This window comes from Pelodiscus sinensis, chromosome 27 (genome assembly GCF_049634645.1).
Source record: "Pelodiscus sinensis isolate JC-2024 chromosome 27, ASM4963464v1, whole genome shotgun sequence".
Taxonomy (NCBI): Eukaryota; Metazoa; Chordata; order Testudines; family Trionychidae; genus Pelodiscus; species Pelodiscus sinensis.
The window spans coordinates 9,602,919-9,610,919 of NC_134737.1; positions in this window are offsets into that span (position 1 = coordinate 9,602,919).

Genomic DNA, 8,001 nt, shown 5'->3' on the forward strand with positions numbered 1-8,001 from the left:
ACTGTTTTCCGCAAAAAAGCCCCAATCACAAAAAAGGAGATCCTGCCAATCTAGACACGCTTTTCTGAAAATGCTTTTAACGGAAAACTTTTCCGTTAAAAGCATTTTTGGAAATTCATGCCAGTGTAGACGCAGCCTCCGTGTGCAACATCACAACATGCAAGTGCCTATGCAATCCCCTTGTGAATTCTCCGTATGGTGCATTGTGGGATGGCTTTGGAGAGCCAGAAACAGTTGCTGTGAGCAATGCAGTATCTACACAGCCTCTGCTTTTACATCACTACGTTGTCTGTGCCTCTTGGGGCGGTGGAGTGATTAAGGCGCTAGCGGGTAAGTTATATCGGTGGGAGCAAAATTTGAGTGTCGCTATTTACGTCATTAAGTCAACACAGGGTGCCCGACAGCCTTCGCCAGGGTTCTGGCAGTGATTTAAAGGCTTGGGGCTCCAGCCGCTGCCACTGAAGAGGTGGCGGTGTCCAGGAGTCCTGGGACCTTTTAAATTGCTGGGAGGGGGACGGGTGTCGTTCCCCACCCCACCCCGCACCTCATCAACAGGCCTGGGTCCACATAAGCTGCTTCATGTAAAGCTAACTCTGCAGCACAGACGAGGACTCAGACTGAGCATCCCGCCCAGGATGTAAGGGACACTTCTATTTGCAATAACTCCCAGACACCCCATTTAAGTAATGCTATCATCACCCTCCTCACCCACTATGGTACCCAGAACCACGTGTGTCAAGCCATACATGGGCACAAAGCCTTCTGTCCCCGAGCCACGGAGACTGATGTGCTTGTGTGGCTAATGCACAAGCTTTTACGCAATGTATTTGCGCTCTGCTCTGCTTCTGCCAATGGGAGTGCAGGAGGGGTGGGCTTCTCTGGGCTTGGCATCCAATGGCAGAGCAGGGTGGTAGATTTGAAGATTCCTGGGCCAGGTGGAGGTAGGTCAGTAATGGAATGGCTCAGAGCAAGGGGATGTCCTGGTCTTTGGCTGCAGTTGGAGGAGGGCTACAGAAGGACTAGGGGCAGCAGGGATGGGAGGTTTAGCCCTCATGGTTTGGTTTGGTTCTGTTCCGCTGCAACACCCAGTGAGGAGTAATCTGCTTCCCTGGCTGCAATTGCTTTCATAAATACTGCTAAGCTTAGTAAAAACCTGTCTGGGTTCCAGCTGGGGGAACTACCGTTCTGCTTGCCTTGTTTTATATTCTACCCACACATGTTCTGACTGATAATAATGTGTGATGTCAGTTGGAATTATTTAATCAGAGATGATTAGCTCTCAATCCCACAGAGCACAGAGAGGAAAAGCACCCTTAACCAATCTCTCCACAACTCGGGAAGTGTTAGCTGTTTGTCCATCTCCACCTTAACTCCTGCAAATTCTTCCCTCTTACAGTGGGTGACAAAGAAATTCCTTTGTGAAGAAGAGAAGCTACTTTCCCACCCCAATCCCACTCTGCAGGGGCTTTGGTATCTCAATTGCATCCAAAGCACCTTTTATGGCATCTCAGATTACACAAGTGATAAACTAAAGGGATTTCTCCCCCAGTTGTTATTACTAAGAACATCTGTGGCAACAAGTAGTTCCTAATGAGTTAAAAACACCTTCCACTGAGTCCTCCTTTCCTAGCTCACAGAAAACATGTGCAATAAACATACCTTTTACCATATTTAGATCAGAGGAACCCCTCATCAATCAGACCTTGCTCATCACAACATACATCTGTAATAACAGGCATCCTGTATCAGATGTCACGGGTCCCTGCCTGAACATCTGGCCATGTTCTCCAAAGGTCAGTGGGGTAGGGTAAGAGATTTCATTGTTGATCCTATATACTTCAGTGTTTGGACACACACCTAGTTCAGAGAAAGGACAAAACACTTTGGAGGTGGGGGTGCAGGAGTCTGGGGAGGGGTGGGGGCTCAGGACAGAGGGTGCGAGTGGCCGGCCCAGGGAGGCAGGGACTGTGCTGCCCAGATGCTAGCTGCTCCGTAGCTCCCCAGGACTGTCAGGGCAGCAGGGGCACACTTACTTTGTAAGGGTATGTCTACACTTGCCCCCTAGTTCAAACTAGGGAGGCAAATGAAGCATACTGAAGTTTAAAATGAAGCATGGGATTTAAATATCCTGCGCTTGATTAGCATATTTGCAGCCAGTCAGCATTTTAAAATGCCAGTCACCTGATTTAACTTGCCGCGTGTAGATGTGGTAGTTCGATCGGAAACCCTTCCCTCGAATTAACTGTTACTCCTCATGCAATATTTAAATCTCGCGCTTGATTTGCAACTTCGGTATGCTTCATTTGCCTCCCTAGTTCGAACTAGGGGGCAAGTGCAGACACCCTGAGTAGAACTGCCCCATCACACCCCTCCCTTTCTGTTTAATGAGAAACAATCACATTCTCAGCACCTTCCATTGTCCTGGCCCAACCAAACTCTGACCTTGCCTTAAGCTAGGATAAGAGAAAGCCGCCTACCAAATTTGTTTGTCCTGGCTCTTATCGTTTAAGAGGAGTTCTTGAACAAACAGACCGCAGACAGCGAGACAGTCACACAAACTCTCTCAACTATAGAGTAGATAATAATAAATACTAATGGCAAATTCTCAATCCATTCAGCCCCTCTAAGGAAATACACCCTTGTTTTTAAGTCTCTGCTTGACACAGCCCTGGCTGGATTGATTTAGTTGGGGTTGGTCCTGCCTTGGGCAGGGGGCTGGACTTGATGACCTCCTGAGGTCTCTTCCAGCTCTAGGATTCGAAGTTCCAGGGAAGATTATGGAGAGCAGCACCTCCGTGGAGAGCAAGAGGAGTGTGCCTTAAAGGATCACTACAAAAACCAGCCAGCCAGAAGCAGCAGCAGGCAGCAACACAGATCAGGCCTCAGTCCTACATACACACGCATGAGTCCACTTACCTTCTCTGTTGGGACCACTCAGGGGAGTTAACCAAGCACACAAGGATTTGCAGGCTTGTGGCTCAGGTTTGAAGGGAAGAAGGTGTTGATCTTGCAAGCTGCTCCGTGCACCATCGCCTCCTCTCCTAGCAAAAAAAACCCCAACTAATTCAGTCCTGCAAGAAACACCGTCAGTGTCAGGATCCCATTCCTAGATCGCTAACTAGAGATTGGCCACTCCCTGCGGCCTCGCTTTACGCACCTGTCTCTGAGAAAGGGGGAGGGCTTAGCTTGCACATGCGAGCATGCCCATGAGCGTACACACGCGCTCACACTCAGCATCTCCCCTTAGCTTGCTCAAGCGACTCCCTCGCTAGCCTGCTGCCTTGTGGATCACATTCTAAGGGGCTTCTCTCTCCCCACTCAGAGCCTAAGTGCCAAAATTGGCCTGTGCAGGTTGCAGTGTTGCTGCTGGGTTGTTCCAGGCACCTAGAATTAGTTGCTGTTATGCTCAGCATTGTGGGCCGAAGTAAGTCCCTTCATGGGTCCCTCCTGGCGAGTCTCTCAGTAATAGTTGCACCTGTAAATGCAGAGCAGATGGTTTCAAAAAAATACCGGACACACAATCTCAGATGGAGGGGGGGATGAGCAGGGAGAGGAGCGGGGCTGGCCGGGAGGAGGTCAGGGGGAGCGGGACTGGCTGGGTTAGATCGAGGGAGGCAAGGGGGGGGGACTGGCTGGCGGGAAGCAGAGCTGGCCAGGATAGGGTTGGAGGGAGTGGGGATGGCTGGGGGGGAAACCAGCTGGCGGGGAGTGGGGCTGGCCGGGGGTGATCGGGAGGAGGGGAACCAGCTGGCGGGAAGCAGGGCTGGCTGGGAGGGGGTTGGGGGGAGTGGGGCTGGCCAGGGGAGATCTGGAAGAGTGGAACTGGCTGGCAGGAAGTAGGGCTGGACGGGAGTGGGGCTGGCCAGGGGGAACCAGCCATCGGGGAGTGGGGCTTGCTGGGAGGGGGAAGCGGGGCTGGCCAGTGCGGAGCAGGGCTGGCCTGGGCGCACGCAGATCCCGGGGTGCTGCCAGTCCCATGCACGGTCTCGATGGGGCACACGGGTGAGTCTGGCCCCAGCGATTTCATCCCACCCCAGCCTTGCCTCCCTCCTCTCCTCCTTTCTACTGTGTAGTTGTGTACTGCCTGGCTGGTAGACATGCTCATACAGCGTGAGTGCTTCGACCAGCCAGGCAGTACGCAACTACGTACTGATACTCATGATAATAATAAAACTTACTTAATTAGAAAATACCGGACATTTATATGTCTGGTATTTTCTCCATTTGTTTCCCAGACAAAAAGCTCAAAAAGCGGACTGTCCAGTTCAAAACCGGACACCTGACAACCCTAAGTTGATTTAGCGCCTGATCCTCATGTGGGTGTTTAACTTAGTGTCCATTAAAGACATGTCACGAGACAACTCATAGGAGTAAAGTTAAGCACGCGCGTAAGGATTTGCTGGTGTTCCAGGATACAGAGCATGTATTGCTTAGTATTCGCAATTGTAGCCACAGGTGGATTCCTTTTAATGTCGCTGACAGGTGGGGTGGGGACTTTAAAAAGCAACAAAATGTGATTCTTCTGAAAACCTAAGTTTTTCCCTAGATCATTCGTACACCTGGTAAGTGGCAAGGTCTCATTAAATGCATAAGGGACTTGCATTTGTGAGCAGTGTTTGTGCATTACTGACAACAATGGGGCAGTTCTGGCTTGGTGCAAACCCTCGGCACTTCAGTAATAAACATAAATAACAGTATTTAAATGACTGGCTGTTAATTTCTCCAAAGCCAGCAGATGGCAGTATACTAACAGCTTGCACACAGGCAACTGCAGCTGTGTTTGGCGTTGATGGTGCATTTCATCTGAGCAGGCAGGGGGGGAAAAGTGTAATTAACTGTGTTCGATAAATGCGCATTAAATAATGTTGGAGAAGTAGAGAGTATTTAAAAGCGTCGTAAGAAAATGTAAAGGGGATTTTTTCTGCTTTCTGTGTGTGTCTTTTTAACACAGCTCTCAAAACTCTGCAAAGACAATTTCAGAGGTTGCAACAAACAGAAAGCTGGTTTGTCTGGTCTTATCAACAGTGGATTCTTGGTCTGTGTAGATAACAGGGCAAAGCAACCCAGAGAAATGGATGATTTATTGGCAGGTGCAGCTCTCCCTAGTAGGCTTGTAAAATCCTGTTTAATTGGTTAACTGGTTAAACATGATGTTTAACTGGATAACTGATTAAAGGGGGCAGGTGGAGGGGCTGTTCCAGTCGGGCTGGAACAGCCCCCTCCACCACGACCAGACTGGAGCAGCCCTCCCACCTACAGACAAGGGCTGCTTCAGCCTGGGACCACCGTGGACAGGGGCTGCTCCGGCTGGCTGGAGCAGTCCCTGTCTGCGGCGGGCCCTGCAGGGATGGAATACCCAGTCCACTGCCTGTGGTAGGGAGCTGCTCCAGCTCCCACCAGTTAACTGGAACCAGTAAGCATCACCCATTAAGGGTGATGCTCACTGGTTAACTGGTTAAACGTTCACATCCCTGATCCCTAGTAAGACAAGTTAGGTTGTAGATGGTTAGGGACTAGTCAGAACTATCCCACAATTCAGAGTCCACAAGCAGCAGATAAGTAAGAATAAGACTGTTGTAAGAAACAATGGAACACATACAACACAATGGAAAGACAACTGGATTGAGTAACGAGGATGGTGGTTAATAATTAAAAAAAGAAAAAGATAGCCAAGGAAGTACCAGTTACAATTTTACCACTACTAGGAAAAATAAAAATGTATTAGAAGGACTTAGTTATGGGGTTAGTTATGTTGTGTCTATGAAATATATTGCTGGAAAGCTCATAAACATCGGTCATGTATACGGGCCAGGGTAGTACATTAGCTCATCTGATTTTGGCCTAATATTTGCTTTTGTTGCACCAACTTCTGTTGGTGAGCGAGCCAAGCTTTCAAGTTTACACACCGCTCTTCTTCAGGTCTTGGAAAGGAAAACCTCTCTCTCACCAACAGACGATGGCCCAATAAAAGAAATTACCTCACTCAGCTTGTCTCTCTAATATCCTGGGTCTGACACCGCTACAGTAACACTGCATGGTTTTTGCATGGTGAGTGTTGCTTCGTGTGGACTTGCTTAAACGATGGTGCTAGGAGAAAGGTGGTATTTGGTAATGTGTTAAAAGGCAGAGATAAAATTACATTAATCAGTACTCTTTTCATACACCAAATACAATGGCCAAAAAGTAGGGGTGGGCAAAGGGCCCTACATGGGCTAGATCCGGTCCACCAAGCTTGTAGATCCGGCCCACAGCCACCCTGCCCCTTCCCTGATACAGAGGCAGCAGCATTGGGTGCCAGGCAGAACTTTTCAGTGAGACACCTTGCATGGGCCCTGAGCAAATATCTTTCCCCCCCTCCTTTGCCTTTGGGATACGGGCACAGAAAGCGCCGGTCTGTTGCCATCCTCGTGTGGCACAGCCCAATCCAGAACCTCCAACATCAGCGTCACAATCCAGAGTTCTACCAGGAGGCAACACTCCCTCCCCTGTAGGCACTCAGGACCCAGAAGCAGCAGTTTCATTCCTTATGACATGGATTTGCATCAGGACACAGCTCAACACATGGAGCAAGGCATACACCCAGGGAGCAATAAGAAAGCTTTTGTCATTCATGTGTGCTTAAACCACCAAGCCCTCCTGCCTCCAAAGCTTTGCAGCCCACGCTGCTCTGGGTGGGGGGTGGAAGAGTTTTGCCTGCAAAAGTGCAGACAAATAGCATGTACCCTTCCTGACATTCAGCAGCACGGCCATGTCGCTAAAAGCTGAGTAGACAAAGCCAAAGAGCAATCCCAGCTCCTGCAGCTTCAGCTCATGCTGCAATTCACGTGGGTTTGGGCAGAATGTAAAACACAGGGGCTGTGTCTACACTGGCATGAATTTCCGGAAATGCTTAAAACGGAATACTATTCCGTTTTCAGTTTTTCCGGAAAAGGAGCGTCTACATTGGCAGCTGCTTTTCCGGAAAAGCGTCTGTGGCCAACGTAGACGCGCTTTTCCAGAAAAGAGCCCTGATCGCCATTTTCGCGATTGGGGCTTTTTTCCGGAAAAGACTACTGGGCTGTCTACACTGGCCCTTTTCCAGAACAGTGTTCCGGAATAAGGACTTATGCCCGAGCGGGAGCAGAATAGTTTTTCCGGAATAGCGGCTGATTTTGTACAGTAGAGCATCGTTGCTTTTCCAGAAATTCAAGGGTCCAGTGGAGACAGCTCGCAGCTTATTCCAGAAAAGCGGCTGATTTTCCGGAATAAGTGGCCCAGTGTAGACACAGCCTTCTGGAAGAAGCCCTGTTTTCCAATGCTAGACTAAATTTACTTGCGCAAGAACGCACGTGCAGTGTAGACTGCTGGCAAGTTTTTGCACAAGAACAACTGTTCTTGCGCAAGAAGCTGCCCGTGTAGACATAGCCAGGATGTTCACCTTTCTTTGCCCCTCGAGCATAGCTCTTTTGTGGATTCACACCCTTAGCAAGTTTGTTTAACTTGGGGAGATCCAGCCTGCAAAAATGATCTCCCGGGTCACATACTAGCAGCAGCTACTGCCAAGCTGCAACCTCAAACAACAGGGCTGGGCAAAATCCAGCCTGCGGGCTGAATCTAGCCTGCCAAGTCACTAGATCCGGCCTGAGGGAGCCAGGTCACAACGCCCTCCTTCACCCAAACTCCCTCTCGGATCCAACACCCCGTCCTGCACCCCTGTCCGTTACCCCCAGCTTCCTTCTGCACCCAACCTCCCTCCCAGCCCCCCGTCCCCTCTAGGGTTGCCAGGTGTCCGGTTTTGAACCGGACAGTCCAGTATTTGAGCTTTCTGTTGGGGAAACAAATTGAGAAAATAGAAATGTCCGGTATTTTCTCAATAAGACGTAACGTAGATTGTGATGTCATGTCCAGTGTGTCCGGTATTTTTGTTGAAACCATCTGGCGACCCTAGACTCCCCTCCTCTATTAATACCACAGGAAAGTGTGGCCTTTTCACTTACCAAATTCGTGGAGAGCCCCCCCATC